The sequence below is a fragment of the Macaca nemestrina genome, chromosome 1 (assembly GCF_043159975.1).
Source record: "Macaca nemestrina isolate mMacNem1 chromosome 1, mMacNem.hap1, whole genome shotgun sequence".
Classification (NCBI taxonomy): domain Eukaryota; kingdom Metazoa; phylum Chordata; class Mammalia; order Primates; family Cercopithecidae; genus Macaca; species Macaca nemestrina.
In genome coordinates, this window is record NC_092125.1 from 45,086,725 (window position 1) to 45,107,194 (window position 20,470).

General features: G+C 34.0%; 1 long non-coding RNA gene across 1 annotated transcript in view; it reads left to right on the forward strand.

The window, feature by feature from the left end:
• LOC139356558 (uncharacterized) overlaps positions 1 to 20,470 on the forward strand; it is a 52,944-nt gene that overhangs the window by 24,489 nt on the left and 7,985 nt on the right. The window contains exon 2 of the long non-coding RNA XR_011608563.1: positions 5,264 to 5,333. This is a non-coding gene — a long non-coding RNA (uncharacterized lncRNA). The remainder of the gene's footprint in view (positions 1 to 5,263; positions 5,334 to 20,470) is intronic.

The following is a 20,470-nucleotide window of genomic DNA, read 5'->3' on the forward strand; positions in this document are numbered from 1 at the left end:
ATGTTACAGAACTTCTTGTTCTTGATGTTTGTAAGGGTGGATTGAGTGAATTGGTCACTGGGAACAAAAAGGAAAATGCAGGACATTATTATTTGTTTAGTAATATTTAATCTTATTTTAATCTCTATCTTTTCTCTATTACACTTGATAAAACATCAATCATCTAATTTTCTAGAATAATTTGCAATTTACACCTGTACTCATCACAGCACAGAAACAGAAAAGTGGCACTGTGGTGTGAATGTTTGTTGTGTTCCCTCCTCTCCATATTCATGTTGAAATTTCAACCTCCAAGGTGATGGTATTTAGAGGTAGGAACTTTGGGAGGTCTCATCATGATCATGGGAGATCATGATGGAGGAGCCATCATGAATCAGATTAATGCTCTTACAGGCCCAAGGGAGCTTATTTGTTCTTTCTATCTATCATTGGCAGACATAGTTGGAAGGCACCATCCATGAACCAGTAAATAGGCTCTCACCAGAGATCAAATATTCCTTGATCTTGGACTTCCCAGCCTCCAGAACTGTGAGAAATACATTTCTGTTGTTTACAAGCTACCCAATCTACAGCATTTTGTTATAGCAGACCAAATTAGGACAAATGCAAAGAAAAAATGATCTTCAAGATCCATTTACATATATTATTTTCTAAATTTATGATCTTTTTGATAAGTCAAAATGGGTAGGTGAGAATTTCTATGTCCATTTAGTGACATTCTATGTGATGCCAAAACCTAAATCATCAAGGCAATTGACCATGAATCCTATTGTGGTTCTCATCAACCTTCACACCCAACAACCACTGCCATGATCTAGGGACTCCTGATTTATATCCTTGAACTATGGGATGGCATAGAAAACATGAAGGGAGCACTTCAATGATTCTACCTTTTACCACAGAAATTCAAGGACACCTGCTCCTATTTATATTTTTGACAGAGACAGTATTATTTATTGTTACTGCTATTTTAAATAAACAATGATGACATCTTTGAGTGCTTAATTCTTATTATAAATAACTGGACTGACAAACATGTAAGTATAAATTAGGTAATATTAATATCTCCAAATAAATCTTAATACTTTAAAGTCCCATTCATTACACAGTGGGACCTCAGATTCTCCAACCCTACCCTCTTTGGATGTCCTCCTCTGTCTTTCCTAATAGCATATCATAAAATAAAATAATCATTTTTTGGATATGTTTTTCTCTTCATGTGATCTAGGCCATGTAATGGTGTCTTTTACATCCTGGAATTGTGATGTAATTCTCATATCTTTTTACATTCTGGAATATGTGACAAGAAGTGTTAGTGAAACGTTAACCAGATACAATAATCTCAGTGGTCTATAATGTTCTATATCGGGACAGTGTATGAAAGTAATTATCTTACGTAAAAATAAGAGACATATTTGCAAGTTTGATGTAAGATGGATATATATAAGACGTGGCAAAAATTAACTTATAAAATTTTGTGCTGATTTAATTATGTGCATTGAAGATGTTTTGTGTTCTAAAGTTCTTCTTGGAGAAAGAATAAAGACATACTAATAAGAGTCATCATCAAGTGGATAACGACAGAGGAATTGTCTAAAGAATATTATTTTCAAACACTACCATAAAGCATTGATACATTCCCTAAATATATCTAGCTTTGGTTCTTCTCAGTACCAGTGTTGAAGCAGGAGTTAAATGTCCCAGGTAGAACAGAACCTTATGAATCAGTGGGCCTAGCTATTGTGATGACTGCTGCTGCAAAACTGAGAGATATCAAGTGACTCCTAACCCTGGTCTGGGTGCTTTTCCAATATAGAAGTTGGGACTTAGCAATAACTATGCATGAAGAATCAGTCTGGATAAGAGTGCTCACTTCTGCCTCTACTGTTTCTTTCACTGATAGACTCGATATCCCTATGTGGCATCACGTAAGAATTATCCAACTCTTGGGCTGACGTATGGTGAAGGAAATGCCACATCATTTTGTTTAATTTACCAATATATCCTCAAATAAACTGGCTTTTATTGTAAGAGGCTGAGTGTTACAAAATTTTAATTTAAATGATCCAAGTGGCTATTATTCCTACATTGGAAACTACATAAAGTGGGAGGGTGGGAGTGGGGGTGAAGGTTGAAAAATTACCTACTGGACACAAAGTACTCTCTTTAAGCAATGGGTACACTAAAAGGCCAGGCTGTACCACTATCCAATATAAGCATGTAAGAAACTTACATTCGTACCCCCTAAATATGTAAAAATAACAAAAGTAAATGAACCAAATGTATTTAGTTTATGATGACTATGATAATCTTCTGCCTATTCAGGCTTTTAAGAATGAGGATTAAACCCTGAGCTAGCTACTCCATATAAGGAAAATTCAAGGAAATCCTACTAAAAGTTAGAGACTATAGGTAAAGGCCACACTTTTCAAAGAAACCAAAATTAGCACATCAAACTTAGGACATGACAGCATGTTATGCATAAAGACTTACTGTGTTGTGCAATGTGATATCATTTTTGAGAACGGACCTCTAAAACCATAGAATTTGATTGATCACAAAAGCTTAACATGAACAAGACCCATGGAGAAGAATACCATAACTGAACCACAGAATTTGTGACTTTTTAAGAATGATTAACAGTGGGTAATGTTTACGTACTCTAGAGAAGAACCAACACTCAGAGATGTAGTTTCCTACAATGACGTCAACGGGTCACAGCAGAAAACACTATTCCAATGTTGGTGCATTTCCCATAGTCAAAGTAGTTCATGCTTAGACAACATTGTGAAAGGTTGCATTGTTGGCTTCACTGTAGGTATAGTGGATGCCCTCACACCTTAACTTATGCATCCCATCTGACTTGTGTGACCCATGTTGGAAAGGAAGAAGTGACTATGCCGGTCCTGTTCAAAGACTAAACTTACAAAGTTTGTATATGATACTTGTACTTCTTGCACCTCTGTCATTGCCAGGAAAAAACTGCTCCAGCTAGCTCACATATTCAAGAAGAGTGAGAAAAAGACATATGATCTACAGTTCTGCTGTGAGAAGTGGTGCTGTCCCAACTTCTGCCTCTTGAATTAGAAACATTTAGCAGAGCCCAGCCTAGATCAGCCAAACTCCAGCTCATCTGCAGATTTGTGAATCATAATAAATTAGCATTGTTTGAAGCCATGGAGTGTTAGAGTGATTTGCAAAGTAGCAATAAATTATGGATACAGTCATCAATAACAACCTAGTACAGACTGAGCTTTGCCTGGATCACTATTTTCCCCCCACTTTATCCCCTGCAGTGTCAGATGAAAGTGAGATCCATACATGCTTCTTCAACAACTTGTGCCTCTGCTCTGCACCTCCTGCAAGTAACTACTGAAAAAAGAACACAGCTTCACAAAATGAGTAGATGTGCATAGCACAGAACCATCAAATTCCATATTTAGAACAAGAAACATAAATTCTAAAAGACACTATTTCTGCAGAGACAAATCTCTCATTAAAAAAAAGAACCAGTGAGATCCATACATCCTTCTTCAGCAACTTGTGCCTCCGCTCTGCACCTCCTGCAAGTAACTACTGAAAAAAGAACACAGCTTCACAAAATGAGTAGATATGCATAGCACAGAACCATCAAATTCCATATTTAGAACAAGAAACATAAATTCTAAAAGACACTATTTCTGCAGAGACAATCTCTCATTAAAAAAAAGAACCAGAATAAAATGCATACCCTACAGAACATTTGGGACATTATTTGAGAACAATATTTCCATTCAAGTTACAGGTTTATTCTAGGTTTTTCCTTCTAAATAGGGAGTATATATTTGCCTTATATGTGAACAACTAAAGGGTTCATTTAAGACATTTCCCCATGCAGAAGAAAACTAATGCAAAGAATAATTCAAGCCCCTGCTACTGAGAAGACAAAGACTTTTGTATTTCAAAATGTCTTTTGGAATCTCGGTTCAGGCAATATGATACACCAAAAAATAAGAAATAATAAAATAAGAGGAGTCATATATATAATATATGTGTATATATAGCTATATATTTAACTTTTCCCACTTAATGTATTATGAATGTTTCCTCTCAACATTCAAATTTCATATAACACAGTATCAATTGCTGCATAATATATCATTAAATCAGTATGCTATAATGTATTTAACCTGTGCTCTATTTCTTTGAAGTTGTTTCCAGAGTTTTCCTGTTATAAACAAAGTTGCAAGGAACATTCTCATGTTTACATTTTTTCATGGTTTCTCTGTTTACTTCACACTAAATCTTAGAAGTTGAATTATGTGGTCAACGCACTAAAATTAAAAATGCACTAAAACTGAAAACACCTAGGATAATACCTAGAAAAAAATAGTGCACTATAAATATTTGTTCAATGAATAAATAAAAGTTATAATTCCAATAGCTTATAAGATAAAGTTTATCTTCTACTTCATATGATACTTAAAAATACTTAGTCATTTTGACTTCTGCTTATGTGAATGAACTGTATCATTGCCCTTCTCTGAGAATTTTGACTGACTTTGAAAATCTCCCTGGATTGTTTTCAGTAAAATTCAAATGGATGTCAAGTCCCTTTGGGGTTCCTTTTGCCAAATACTGGTTTCAAAGGAAGCTTCAAAATGATATAAAACATCCCAGATCCAAACGAATCTTAAAATGAATATTAGCTGGGTGCACTGGTTCATGCCTGTAATCCCATCAGTTTGGGAGGCCAAGGCGGGTGGATCACCTGAGGTCAAGCTTCCAAGACCAGCCTCGCCAACATGGTGAAACCCCATCTCTGCCAAAAATACAAAATTAGCTGGGTGTAGTGGCACTCTCCTGTACTCCTAGCTACTTGGGAGGCTGAGGCAGGAGACTCGCTTGAACTCGGGAGGCAGAGGTTGCAGTGAGCTGAGATCACGCCACTGCACTCCAACCTGGGCAACAAGAGGGAAACTCTGTCTCAAAAAAAGAAAAAAATAATATGTAGAGTAATATTCACTGGATTCACAAAACAACCAGATTTGTGGGAATATATGTGTATTTTTCCCAAACTCTGAGGAACATCCAATAATTAATGCTATAATGTTTGAAAGGGTCTAGTAAGTTACTTTGAACTAGATTTTTACTAGGGTTTTCTTTGGTTACCCCAAAATACCTATCCTTTTTTTGAATCAGTATGTAGTCTGCACCTTATATTTTTAAATGGGTATAAATATCTCTGTATTGTGTACTATATGCTTTCATCTTGTCCCTCTAGGAAATTCTAAAATCAGGAAGTATATCTAAGTCACCTCCAGTAGCTGTAACTCTACCTTGTTCAGTACAAGGCAAATATGTGAAATATTATAATTTGGAAGTAATTATTGGAGCTATGAATTAAAGTTCATTTATAGAATAAACATGTTTGCTATTTCTAAAATGTTTTGCAAGCTAAAAAGAAATTGGTTAAGGTAAGTAGAAAAGTAGTAACTAGAATAAACGGTTTTACTTAAAATAGAAGATGGAAGTTAGCCTGAACACAAATATGTACATAACTGTTTATTGTGACTATGAAAGAGTTGAAAGTGTTTGTAGCACATGTTTTGTTTTGTTTTGTTTAAAAAAAAAGACTTTCTAAGTGAAGAATCATTACACAGCCTCAACAAATGTCAGTGTTCAAAATGTGGTAAAAACATTGGAACACAGAAGATTAGAAAAACTGGTCTACAGGAAAAAAATTGCCAAAGGGCATGATATGTTTAAAATATCCCCGGGAGACCGGGTTTTGAAAAATATTTTATATAGAAATAAAGCCACAAGTAACCTAGAAATGTCTGCTTTGTTTTGGTCTGGTGTTAGGAGTTTTATTCTCATATTCAGTTAACAGCTGAAAAATAAGATTTGCTCCCTGAGAATACATGAGCATTTCATGTATATAACCACAAGTGCCTTCTGAGAAAAAGACACCCATGTATAAGTTATATGCCACCATTATAATGCTGCTTAACAATCAGTGTCTTCTCATGGTGATGGCAGAATTCCAAGTAAAAATGCACAAACATGCAGAAACAATGTCTCTTGAAACCTATGATCAGAATTGACAAGCTATACTTCTATTATATTCAATTGACCAAAGCAATTTACATGATTGAGTTTGGATTTTTAAAGTGGATAAATAGACCCTGCCTCTTTAACAGATTTAGTGCAAAATACATTGGCAAAGAATGCAGTCTATGGAGGGGAAAATGGAGTTATTAATGACTCTACCACAGCCCATATTGTCCTTAAACTTCAGGTGTGCAGGTTCACAACCACTGGCCTAGTGAATCAGGCATCTATATACCAAAAACCTATGATATATATGAGAATTAATGATATGATCTTACAACATGTAATCAATTGGGTAGCAGATATATATAGAATCACAGTATGATAGTGGCAATACATTGTTTCTAAAATTTTCTTAAATTCTCCCCTTTGAGGTGATGCATTATAAAAGTTGACTCTTTAAAAGAGTATTTGCTTGATTTAACATATGAAGATGCTCCTTTTTCTCTCTGAAGCAAAAGAAACAATTGGAAACAATTGTTGCCTCTCCCTTCTGCTCTTCAATCTGTCATCTGCACATTTTTACCACAAATTAAAAATAAATGTTTTAAAAATATCAACTTGACCTTATCATTCTTTTTAACTGTAAAGATTATTTAAACAAGCATTTTAAAGAATTATAATTGTCATTACCAGAAAAATAAATAATAAAGAAAAGGAAACATCATTAGATAAAAGTAGAAAAAACAAGTGATGCAGCATAAAGAATGCAGAGAGTTCTATGACCAGTGACTATCTGGTCAATGGGCAAACAGCAAGCACTTAATTACTTCAGTTTCAATCTTTTGTTCTCTACTTACTAGAAATTCATATTCATTTTTTTCTTATTGGATGAGCAGACTGAATGATGACCAAAATAGTAATCTATCTGTCCAGTCTTGTTTAGCCTCTGGCATGAGTGTATTCTCAGTTGATGGGTTGGGTGATCTGTATTTTTGTCATCTTGTAGTTTAGTACTTAGGGTGGTCATTGTCAGTAATTATAATTTCTACTTCAATTATCTTATGTAAAGACACACCAATCTCTGCTCTAAAATATCCTACAACTCACGGAGGCCAGAAAACATAGTTGAAACTCTTCAACCTGATATGTGAGGTCATTTGCCAACAGCTCCCTAACTAATATTCCCAGTATCCTACTACTGATCTATTTTCTACGCCTACATCTCTGCAATCATACAAAAATCTCTCAAGGTGTTCCAGTCATAAACTCAATTTCATGGTTTTAGTCCTTATTTCTAGAAATCTCATTTTTACTCTTCTTTGTTGATCTCTTAAAGTTAGCTGATCATTCAATACCCTCACTTCAGCCTCCCCAACTTTCACAGAGTTTGAATTTTCTCTCAGGACAGTCATTAGTACATTGTAAATATTTTAATTACATTATACTGTTATATAACGGCACATATTGTTTATGTTTTTCTTCCAATTACTATGTGATGGTACTCATCACATAGTCAACGTGCAGCTATTCCAATTAATAACTAAATAATGCACGAGAGGACAACTAGATCATGAGTGAGTTATCAATGAGAATTGTATACATTAAACAACAAATGACAGTGTAGAGAAAAAATTGTCTCATGGAAAACTATATATTTCCTATAGAACTTTGTTCTGAGTTATCTGATTATTGTCATATTTCTTTTATACCTTATAGAAATCATGATTTTAACTTTGTTTAAAAATTACTCTTCAGCAGTAGAATTTTTGAATAGTTCAATTTTTGATATTGAGTCTATGATTACTATCTTTAAACAACCATTATTGCATTTAAATACTGCCGCACTCAACATTCAGAGTATCAATCCTAGCATGATTTATTTAATGGAGAACAGTATTTTCAAAGAGTCTTCATAAAGAGTTACTGCTGTAAACATACAAAAGGAACTCTGCTTTATGAGAAGATTTTTAATCTAGGGCAGTATAAAGTGTCTCTGTTTGAAAAATATTCTTCATGTCTTTTTTTGTCAAATCTGATTTTTAATTCTTTAACTACAGTATCTGAAATAATCTGAAGCCCGGTGTTACAAAATTATTATTACAGATAGAGTAAGAAGAAAATATAAATTACCAAATATCTGCTGTTTTGGTGTCTTCTATGGTCTGAGTTTCTCTACCTAAATGTCAGGCACTAAATATTTCTTGAGTATTCTTTTTTTGGTCTATATTGTATAATTTCACTTATTGCATCAGTTTTCTGAGTTTTTACCCTTGGATATTTATGAAAATTTATTTTATATTTACAAAATACTGTAGCCAAACTTCTATAATTATAATTATCTCTGGTCTTTTAGAATTACGTAGAGTTTAAATTTAAGCCTATGTCTCTACCAACTACTAACTAAAGCCAAATTATGTTTCTCTAAGATAGAATTAGGAAATTTTTCCTGGCCAGGCACAGTGGCTCACACCTGTAATTCCAGCACTTTAGGAGGCCGAGGCAGGATCACTTGAGCCTAGGAGTTGGACACCAGCCTGGGCAATATAGTGAGACCTGATCTCTACCTAAATAAATAAATTAGTGGGTCATAATGGCACACACCTGTACTCCCAACTACCTGGGAAGCTGAAGCAGGAAGATTGCTTGAACCCAGGAGTTCCAGGTTGCAGTGAACTGTGATCATGCCATGCACTTCAGCCTGGGTGCCAGAGCAAGACTCTGTCTCAAAAAAAAAAAAAAATTCTGACAGTGAACAAATAATAAGCTAGAGAAATGTGTGAAAATTTGATACAATTTTTGGAACAAAATTTTGACGATTAGGCTTTGCAACATTTTAATTTAAAAGGTATCATAATGTTTACAAAAGCTCTAGAGTTAGCATCATCATATTAAGAGCAAAGAATTCCTCTCTCGCCATTGCTATTCAACATTCTACTGAAAGTCATAGCTTGCATAGTAAGACAAGAAAAGAAAACTAAAGATATATTGATTGTAAAAGAAAAAATATAACCGTCTTCATTTATAGCTGACATGATGGTCCATGTAGAAAATCTCAAAAAATCAAAAACAACAACAAAATCCTAAAATTTGTAAGCTAGTCTAGCAAGGTCAGAGGATTAATTAGCAAGATTTGTTTATTTATTTATTTTTTTGGATACATCTGCAATGAGTAATTGCAATTAAAAAATTTTTTTTAATACCAAAATAAAATAACACCAACAAAGAAAAACACTTAAGTATAATTCTGTAATAATGTCTACAGAAGCTACATGCAATAAAATACAAAACTTTGATCAGGTGCTCAAGGCTAATACCAACAGTAACAAGTCATGTGAATAGTATGTACCCTTGATACAGTGTGATGAGAATAATGGGACTAGAAATGCGCTTTAGTTCTCTAGTCTTCCTCCCCAAACCCAGTCTAATCATGAGAAAAATCTAAAATGAAGATCATTCTATGAAATAGCAATGCTGCTCAAAACTATCAAGGTCTTCTAAAATGAGAAAAGTCTGAGAAATTGTCACAACCAAGAGGCGCCTAAGAAGGCATGACATCTAAATATAATGTGATATCTTGGAAGGAATCTTAGAAAAAGAAAGAAGAAAGTAGAATTAAAATCAGAATAAAGTATGAAGTTTAGTTTATGATAATATATTAATATCAGTTCACTAATTATGGCAAATGTCCTATACTAATCTAAGAAGTTAATAATAGTGGAAATTGGGTGTAGGGTGTGTGGAAACTGTACTGTGTTTGCAGTGTTTTTGTAAATAGAATACTGTTCTAAAATCAACATTTGTTTTAAATGTACTGATTCTAAATTCTTATAATCACACACAAAATATATGAATTTATTAGCTCAAAATCACCCCAAGATGAGTGTCATAAGAGTATCTTTAACATTGGGGGTAGCCTAACGTTTTAAATCTTCGCTATGACTTGTTCATGAGTGCCCTTTATTTCCCTCTCTCAAGCACTATTAAAGGATTGTTTGAAAAAATTTTTAAAGTTTATATCATATCCCAATAATTTTACATGCCAATAGCTTCTATATTATATTATTTTAAAATATTTTGTTAAAATATGGCATAATTTATAGTTCTGGCCTGTAGAAATGAAAGCCCAAATTTTTTCAGTTATCTATTACGGAATCAGTTTTGACAACATGTTTACACAGCAAACAATGGGGCAAAATACTTACGGCTTTTCAGAATGGTATAAGCCAAGATGTAATTTAATCCATATGTTTTCCACAAATGGTTCATCAATTATTGATTAGGCTTAATGAGTATGCTAATAAGCAGAACTCAAGTGGCTTTTTTAGCCCTTCTGTGCTTTCCAGGTCCTCATAAATTTTTGAAATGGTGACTGCTAGAAATAGATTATGGATTGGTGCCAAGAAGCCATCATGCAGACCACATATGGTGTTCAAGGGCTGATGTTTGTCCTTTCAGGATAGTATCAAAAATGTACTTTGTGTGACATTTGTTCTAAAATGTAAATCAATTTATAAATTTTCCCCTTGTGTGCTTGCTATACATATTGTTTCATGTTCACAGGAGATATTAAAATACAGACCTTGCTCATTTTGAAGATTAAATTGTAAAGGATCATTCTGGAGTCATACTGCCTTTAGAGGTAGTCCTGGAGACCTAGATTTCAAACTGAATCTTCTCTTGATTGGTTTCATTGTAAGAAGTTTTACTGTGCCGGGCGCGGTGGCTCAAGCCTGTAATCCCAGCACTTTGGGAGGCCGAGACGGGTGGATCACGAGGTCAGGAGATCGAGACCATCCTGGCTAACATGGTGAAACCCCGTCTCTACTAAAAAATACAAAAAACTAGCCGGGCGAGGTGGCGGGCGTCTGTAATCCCAGCTACTCGGGAGGCTGAGGCAGGAGAATGGGGTGAACCCGGGAGGCGGAGCTTGCAGTGAGCCGAGATCCGGCCACTGCACTCCAGCCTGGGCGACAGAGCGAGCCTCCGTCTCAAAAAAAAAAAAGAAGTTTTACTGTTATCCAAGCCCTGATAATTATTTCTGGAAACTGACTCATTTATTTCCACTCTCTAAATGATACTAGGTTGAGTAATCTAACTTTTTAAACCAGTTAATGCATTCTGATTATTATTTAATCAAAAAGGAACAGTTAAAGTGTAATTCCCTTCTTGGACTAGCAAAGAGAAACACAAAATATGTTTAGAGCATAATTAAAGTATGATTTTGAGTGAGACAATGAGCTACAAACTGTTGTATTTGCACATAACCTATCTTGGATAACATAATCTTAAAATAATATGAATGTGAAGCCATTAAAATAGTTTATTGAAAAAATTACTTGAACTTTGCTGTAGATATTTAAAATTGACTTCTAGTAATCCAAATTTTCTATGAATGGATATTATAATAATTTGTTAAAATAAGCATAAATATATTAAAAATTTTTTATTCAACATTATAGATGTTCTTGTATTAATAAATAACACTTCCTATTGTAACTCCAAATATTTCTCAGGACTTTGTTGCTCAAAAATATCTAGAAAACTAAATAAAAGGTAGCAACCCCTAACCAAATGATATTGCTTCTCAGAATATAAAATTTTTCATTTTAGGTATTCAGAAAAGGTACCATTTCATAAATATCACTGCTAAATATACCCCTAACAGCCTACATAAAGAATGAAACACAATAAAATATGATGCTACTGAATACTGAAATAAACATAATTGTTCTCTTTTGCTGCTTCACTTTTTAAAATGACTGTGACCTTAAATATTTCTGGGTTCTTACACATCAAAACGCTAATTTCTTTTAAATATATTTAATTTAGGTAACATGTTTTATGCTTTCACACTGAACTTTAGTAAAATGATAAGTTGTAAAATTATTTTACTTCTTTCCTAAAGTTCAGACTGTCATTCTTGATATTAGTATCATGTCACAAGCTGTGATAAAAGAGTGAACCATAAGAAACAAATTGAAGAATAGAAATACTTTAACTGTAATTATCCAAGAGCAATAGTTTAGAATGATCAATAAAAGTTGATCAATTACTCAGATATTTTCTAATAAAGGGATGAACAATGATTTATACAAACCACTAAAACAGGGCATTTATCCAGATATATTTTCTCTTTGTCAATGTAGTTTAACACTAGTCTTCACTAATACTGGTGTATATTTTTTACTATCTTCTTTTGATGAATAAACTGATAATGAAACCAAGATTCTAACCCTCTTCAAAAAAGTGAAGCAACCAGAAAGATATCATTTTTCCTAGAATTATGTTCAATGTAGTTATTTAGTATCAATGGATAGAAATCTTAAAGAAAGAAATTTCACAATAAAATCATCACATAATTAAAATTGTGATTGAAAGCTAGCATGCTCTTCAGCTTCAAATGCTGTTTGTGATGTTATAGCATTCTTCCCTGGTCAATTTATTTCTGTAAGTTATCAACTTTAAAGATCTTTTACTTTCAAAAACATTAATTCTTTCACCCTCAGAAAAACCAAACTTTACTAGAAACCCATAAATAATCATAGAAATAAATAACAGGATCCTAATTTACATTTAACCTTTGTTTTAAATGATTAATGGATGCTATTTATGTAAACTATTTCTACAATGCAGCATGAAATGAAATTTAAATTGCAGATTTTACAGTGGTGTATTTTAACTAGTGACCCTATCTCCATGAAGAAAAATAAAAGAAAACCAATTACGTTTGTAATAAAGATGCTAATGCATTTCTTGTTTTAAAGTTATTTCAGTTGTGATTGTTTAAGAAACTTTTATTTCTAATGAACTTGAAAGAGATGCTGGGGTGGAAATTTGTCTTTAAAGAGAGAAATGGCTTGGTTTTTGCCCCCCTTTTAACTCCAACGAATGTCCCTCTCTGGGCCAGATACTAGGTCAGCAAGTGGTTTGCTGTGAATGAGTTCTGGGGTGCCTATGCAACCAGACTGAGGGAGAGGTATGGAATTTCCTGTTTGATTGGTAAGTAGAGAAGCTGGGCACCTGATCAGACTGCCCAAATGTGTCCATCAGAACCCAGAGCATTATGGGAAATACTGAGTTCACTGATATCTGTAGACCTTTCAGTGGGAAGCTTGACATGAGTCCTTTAAAGTGCATCTGATTTCTCTGATCCCCAAACATCCAAAAGGGAGCTAAGAAGGTGGGCTACTTGCCTTACTTCCAAAGTTAGAGTATAGGAAAATGGCATCCCTCTGCTGGTGGTGTAATCATAGACCGAAAGCCAGCTACATCAAACCACATATGTGGCAGAGAATGCTTTTCCTAACATCACTCACAGGTCTACTGAAACTCACAATGCATGCCTACACCTCAACTTCAAACAACAGACAGAGATTTAAAAGAACACCTGAAGGAAGACAGCAAGAGAAACAGAATATGAAGAGGATTCAACCAAACAGAGCCAATGAAGGAGACAGAGCAACTTAAATAATAAGAGCAAGTTTTTAAAATGAGACAAAAAGGAAAGGATACTCAGTGCATAGTTGGTGGCTTAAGAAAACAGGCATTTTTTAAATCGTAGAGCAAAAATGCAAAAGAATAGAAATCATGAACGTCTTAGGATAGATCAATCTGAATGCTATGAGGTACAGAAGGAGAAGAAGAAACAAATGGCAGAGAGGAAACAATGAATAAGCAACAGAGAACATTTATTTGAGTTGAGGAAAGACTAAATTGGATATATCTATTTTATACCAACCCAACATGTCATTCACTTGTACAGATAAATGAAAGGTGCTTGTGGATACAGCAGGATTGAGACAAAATATCACCCACAAATCCTATTTGAAGAAAACACTGGAGCAAATACTCAAGCCAAGTCATAAATCAACTGGAAAAAGACCATAGCACCAGAGAAAATAAAATTGAGAAGAAATGCTTTTGAGCAAGTCACAATATGTGTGTGTATATAGGAAAATAGTAAAATGACAAAATAAATGGGACCAAAAAAATTCACTTGTGTAAAATCAGTTTGTATTATTGTGACATCAATGAAAATATCTTAAGTCAATCTTTTGGTTGTGAAAGCAAAAGTGTGCAAGACGAAATAGATGAGATAAATACAAATGTACTATGAAACATCAATGAGTCCCTTTAAGATTTGGATGGAGCCAGTAGACAAGATAAGCACAGTAAATGTAATATGTAAAAGGACACATTCTGAAATCACAATCTAAAAATGAACAGAAAAAAAATGAAAAGTTGGTGAAAAATAAAATTTTATTTAGAAATTAGGAGATAATTCTTAGGCAAAATCGCATCTAAAAAACTCCACAGAAACTGTATAATCTTTCGTTAAAGTGTGTCTATAAAACCTGTGAGGCACAGGGCAGACTCTTCACAGAGGAACAAAGAGGCACTTAAAGCTACATAATGTCATTATTAAGAAGGAAAGTTCCTTAACGCTCATGCTAATAAATTTAAACTGATGTCCATTTTAAGAAAAAGAACAACAAAATGTCCCCATAAATGTAGGAAAGCTAATAAATATACACGCTGAAATGAATGAAGTAAAAATCTAAGAATTAGTAGGAAGAATGCATGAATCCAGAACTGCTTCTTTCAAAATAGCAGTTTAACAGGAAAATAAAAATATACAAGATTAAGAATGGTGAAGGCTGTATAGTCACAGATGTAAAAGAAATTAAACAAATACTAGCCACAATTCTATGACACTTAAAATTGATGGCCTTAAGGCCTTGATGATAAAAAGTAAAAAGCTGCTAAGATTTCCCAAGAACAGTACATTTATCACCTTCTGATTAGGAATATTCTGAGTATATCCTGGGAGACGCTATTGCAGTTCAGTCTGTAAAGGTAAATCTTTCAAAGGCTGGGATGGGAGGAAAATTCTTCAGAATTTCCAGAATCATTACTGTCCAGACATCTGGCAGATAAGATTGCTGTCCTAATGGTGAGCTATTTGCCAGAGTTTCTGATAAATACTAGCTGAATATATTGACTGCCACTGAATTTCAAAATGATAAAGAAAATGATATGATTAAACGACAAGCATACGTCACATGGTATATTAGTCTGTTCTCGCATTGCTATAAGGAACTATCTGAAACTGGGTAATTTACAAAGAGAAGAGGTTTAATTGGCTCACAGTTCTACAGGCTGTAGAGGAAGTATGACTGGGGAGGCCTCTGGAAACTTATAATCCTAGTGGAAGGCTAAGAGAAAGGAGTCACATCTTATGTGGCCGGAGCAAGAGGAAGAGACAGCAAAGCGGGATGTGCTACACACTTTTATAAACAACCAGATCTCGTGAGAACTCACTATTACAAGTGATTTGAGCAGAATCAGATCCCCAAATACTTCTATAAAAGTAAACCTTTAAAAATGAATGTTATTTGCTTATAAAGGGGAATGAGGCAGCTGACTTCTCTTTGACTCTTGGGCCTCTTTCTAAACATAACGTTTTCAAATGTAAATGATTACAAGAACAGCATGGGGAAAATCTGCTTTCAAGATCCAATCCCCTCCCATCAGGCTTCTCTTCCAACAGTGGCGTTAAAACTCAACACGAGATTTGGGCAGGGACAGAGACCCAAACCATATCATATGATAACAGCATAAGTTATACTTTAAGGTTTTATACACACACACACACATATAACAATATATGTGTACATATGCATTTGTATAACTCAGATTTAGACTATATAATCATATATGTCTCAATACACACACAGACACATCAATATATATAAATTATATATGAATATCCTCAGTCTAAATTTTAACAATCAGAGTGCCACTGGGAGAATAACACAAGCAAAAAGTTGTTTAGAAGGCTTACCATTTTTGGAAAGTTATAAGTTATATACTAACATTAGTAAACTACTGTTAAATATACTAAATCTTTTTATCTTAAAATTGTATTTTCAGTATAAAATTAAAACACATATTCCTGTCATAAGCATACTGTTTGGCACACTTCCATATCAACTAATAGTTTACCAAAGCATGTTATTAAAATATCAAATCAGGTCAACTTCAAACTTTCTGGCACCTAATACATTTTCCCAGTCCTTAGCAGGCTATCTGGTATACTAAGTATTAACTAACTCCTGACTGCATAGGATTTTCCATGACCCCCTACGTAAATCAGATTATGGGCCCTCTTGCACTACCTGAAGAGACTTCTATTGTATCAGCAAATCACAGGTAACTAACTTTGTCATGTTCATTTCCATAACTCCAGTAATCAAAGGGTGTATAATAAAAAAGTAAGGACTCTCACTGAACTTGTAGTAACAAAGGACTACTACACAGAAGCATATTATGGAGTGAATTTACAGAGCAATTTGGTTAACAGACTATCCAACTTTAAAAAATCTTGATATGAGTCTTACTGATGCTATTTGAAACTGAATTTTTCTAGAAGTGGTGTTCAAAAATTGCAGCCAGTTGTACAGTCAAACTAATAATAAGGATGTTGAATTACTCTTCTTTTACTTCAGGGATGCTAGGACTTGGAAACCTTTCTATCCACTTACTTGACTCTCTCTACATTTAATGGAAATTTTGCTCAATGACATGGATTGATTTTTTTAAAATGTCAGAAAGCCTTCCTACATGTGTTCTATTTATACATTATTTTTATTGGGTTTACAGAATTGTTGACAAGTTTGAAAGTGTGTTTGGACATTGTGTTTAAACAGCCAGAGATGTTTTGGTTAGTTGTGGTCTGACGGTAGGGCAAATGTGTATGGATTTTAGCAGACGTATAAAAATCTCATCTTGACTTTGAGAAGAAGCTCTCCCTGACCCTGGAAAATTACTTTATATGTGACAAACTTCACAAAATCCTAGTGACAAAAGGCTTTTTCCAGTATGAGATAGAGTAAAAGAATAGAGCCCTAAAATTGTGGCCCTCTGCCCAACAAAGCCAGGACCCTGATTCTATACAAAGAAACTGGTTGTAAACTTTAAGAAATCATCAAGCTAGAGACAGATCAACATTATGAATTTTCTGAGCTGATGTATTCAGAATTTCACAAAACAGAAGTCAAACTAATTTGACTAGTTCCTCAAGTTACAACTGAATTATATTTAATATATAACAAGAGTCTTTGGTTAAGAAATTCACTGTACCATAAACAAGGAAGTAACTCCTAGATATTATAATTAATATAATATCTAAGCATATCTAAGTTAGTAAATATAATATATAACATATATTATAAACTTCTGCAAAAGGTGTTCTTTTATATGAGTAAATATGACAATAAAATTGGCTATGCAAGTACCTACCAGATTATGTATTCTTTCTATCCCTGTACCAATGTCATTTGTTGTCCTAGCTTATTTTAAACCCTTTCCATTTCTGTTAATTCATTCTTACATCTCCTTTACCAAGTCTGGAAAGCCTAGTTCTAACTTTCTGTCTACACGTAAACATATTTCTCTTCTTATTGGTGAAATGCAATACTTATTCATACTTTTTTTCCAAAATAATCCTGTTTTATAAATTTCTAGGAGAATAATAATGATACATAAACTAGTAAAATTATTATAATCACGTATATTTTATTTTATTTCAATTCCCATACTAGCCCCAAATTTGAGAAACAGGGCATCATTTCATCTTCATGTGGTTAAGACTTTTTGAGGTTAGTAAACTTGTAAGGTTATATTTAGAATGATAGAGAGTACGTATCCATTGATTAAACTTCTATTTGCTTTTGTTTTTACCCTTTAATAACCGTGAGGGAGATTTTCTGTAACTATAAAAAAGTATTGATTGTAGACAGATGAGACAAAGAGGAATAAACAGAAAATAAAACATATTCCAAAGAACAATATGGGCAAAATTGCTTATGAATATATGACAAACATTCCCCTTAAAAAAATCTAAAATTGCTGGATAAATTATAATCATAGGATTTTTCAATATACATCTATTTATATTCAAAAAATAGAAAGGAAATCTGTGGGTGTCCCCCCAACAAAAAAAAGAAAAAAGAAAAAAGAAATTTAATATATACAGTAAGCACTGAACCTGTAAATGGCCCAGGGTGTTATACAAATACCAGGCTTTAAAATCCTTGTGGAGAATAGAAGACAAAGCCTTGGGGCTAAATGAGGTAGACAGTTGGAAATGAGATCTCACACAAACACACACACACACACACACACGAGTCAAGACTCTCAAAGAAATATAGTATCAGTGAAAGAGTTATAAAAATCATCCTATAGTAGCAAAAGTACCAATAAGGAGAACTGTATGTCAGCTTTTATGTCAGCTATGTATGGAAATTGGAAATAGGTATCCTTCTCAATATAATTTGTAACCAATTTGGGGAATTTCAAACAGAAACATTAAGGAAAACCTGGAGTCAAATTAATGGTGCATCGAGGCCCAGAGCCCAAAGGAAAAGCTTGTAGGAATCATCTTCTGGGAGACCATACTTTCTCTCAGGTCATTCATGATCTCTACTGTTTAGAGTCAGCCAAATATGAACTCACAATCTAAACAAACTTTATAAAAGGAAGAAAATGAGGTATCACGAGAGTCAAGAGTAACAAGAGCAGAATCAGATGCCCAAAGACTTCTATAAAAGTAACTTTTAAAAATGAATTGTATTTGCTTATAAAGGAGGAAAGACGCAGTCAACTTCCCTTTGACTCTTGCGCCTCTTTGTAAACATAACTTTTTTGAATGTAAATGATTCTCTCCATGTCCTAGATAATCTCTATTTCCAGTTTATAATGCAGTACGTCCTCAACGTTATTGACTTCATAACTCCGTGAAATGTAAACACTTACCCTAGGAATTAGCCTAGCAGCTTATTCTGTGATGTAACCATTTATCTCTTGATGAGGTAAAAGAAGTTGTTCTCCCTTCTGCTTTGGAGTATAAATAGTGTACATCTTCATTGGGACTTCATAGTCTGTTAAGGCTACCAACATGCATGTACACTGTAGCTCTTAATAATAAAAGTGAATGGAGAAAGCAGTGGGGAGCTAAGAAATGAGGAAGTCGGAGGTGGTAGCCAGTCTACTACGTATTTTCTAGCCCAACTCCGAGCTGCAATTCTCCTGAAGCTACAGGATCAAATGATTTTTACTAGAATAGACAATAGCTAGTTTGTTTCAAACCTTGACAAGGACTAGACTGAATTTGGATTAAAAAACAAACCAGTAAAAACAAACAAACGAAAAACTAACCTGATGCAATGGACTGAATGTGTGTGTCCTTCTAAAACTCCTATGTTGAAATTCTAACCCCCAATGTGATGTTATGAGGTTTGGCCTTGGGGAGGTAATTATATCATAAAGGTGGAGTCTTCATTATCCTAGAGAGAGTGGTATTGGCCTTCTTTTGCCAGGATACAATGAGAAGACTGCAGTCTTCAACCTGGAAAAGGGCCTTTACCAGAACTAGACCATGCTGGCACCCTGATCTTAGACTTCTAGCTTCTAGAACTTTGAGAAATACATTTTCATTGTTTATAAGCCACACAGTCCATGATACTTTGTTATGTTAGCCCAAACTCGCTAAGACACCTGGATGTCCAGTTGTTTTCCAATGGCTGGTCTACCCATAGCTGTAGATGCCTGGCCTCTTTTGCCCAACTCTGGCAACTCTGAAAGCTAGTCCTACCATCAGCTCTCCCATTGGGGTTGCCACCTTACCGTGACTGCATTACAGTCTAACTTTTCCCTCTAGACAATCCTGCTTTTTTCTTTCTGCTTCCTCATTTTGCCTCAAAAACATGTTGATCCCGAGAGCACTGTCAAATAAACTTCCTGCATGCTACTCTTCTTGGAGTCACTTTACCAAGAAACTCAATCTGGAATACCCACACTTTGGACAATTGAATTGTCTCACCTATTAAAATTATTATAGTACATTTGGCTATTTCACAAAAATGCCGGTTCTTTCCAAATAACTTACTCATGTAAAGCATTTTCAAATATAATTCCAATAGAAACTTCTTGTAGAAATTGAGAAAACAATTTAAAAAATTATCTTGTGGACCAAAGGATGAAATTTACTAATTATAAAGAAGAAAAAGAGGGATCTGTTTGAAAATGGCCATGCAATATCTCCCAGATGTCAACAAATTCACCAAATAAAATATCCATGGAAACTTGATATGACAAAGAAGACATTTAAGATAGTGTGGAAAGAATAATTATTCAACCAATGGTCTTAGTACAACTGGTTTTCCACATGGGAAAAAAAAGTAAACCCTCCTTACATCTTACAAAAACAAAATAAAGATTAATTAACTAAAAATGTGAAAAACAAAACTTTAAATCTTCCAGGAAAATGTAGGAAACTCTATTATTATTTTAGATGGGGAAGAAGTTTTTTTACACTGCACAGAATACAAATTATAGGAAAAATTCTCCAACATAAATATTAAAAAATACAAAA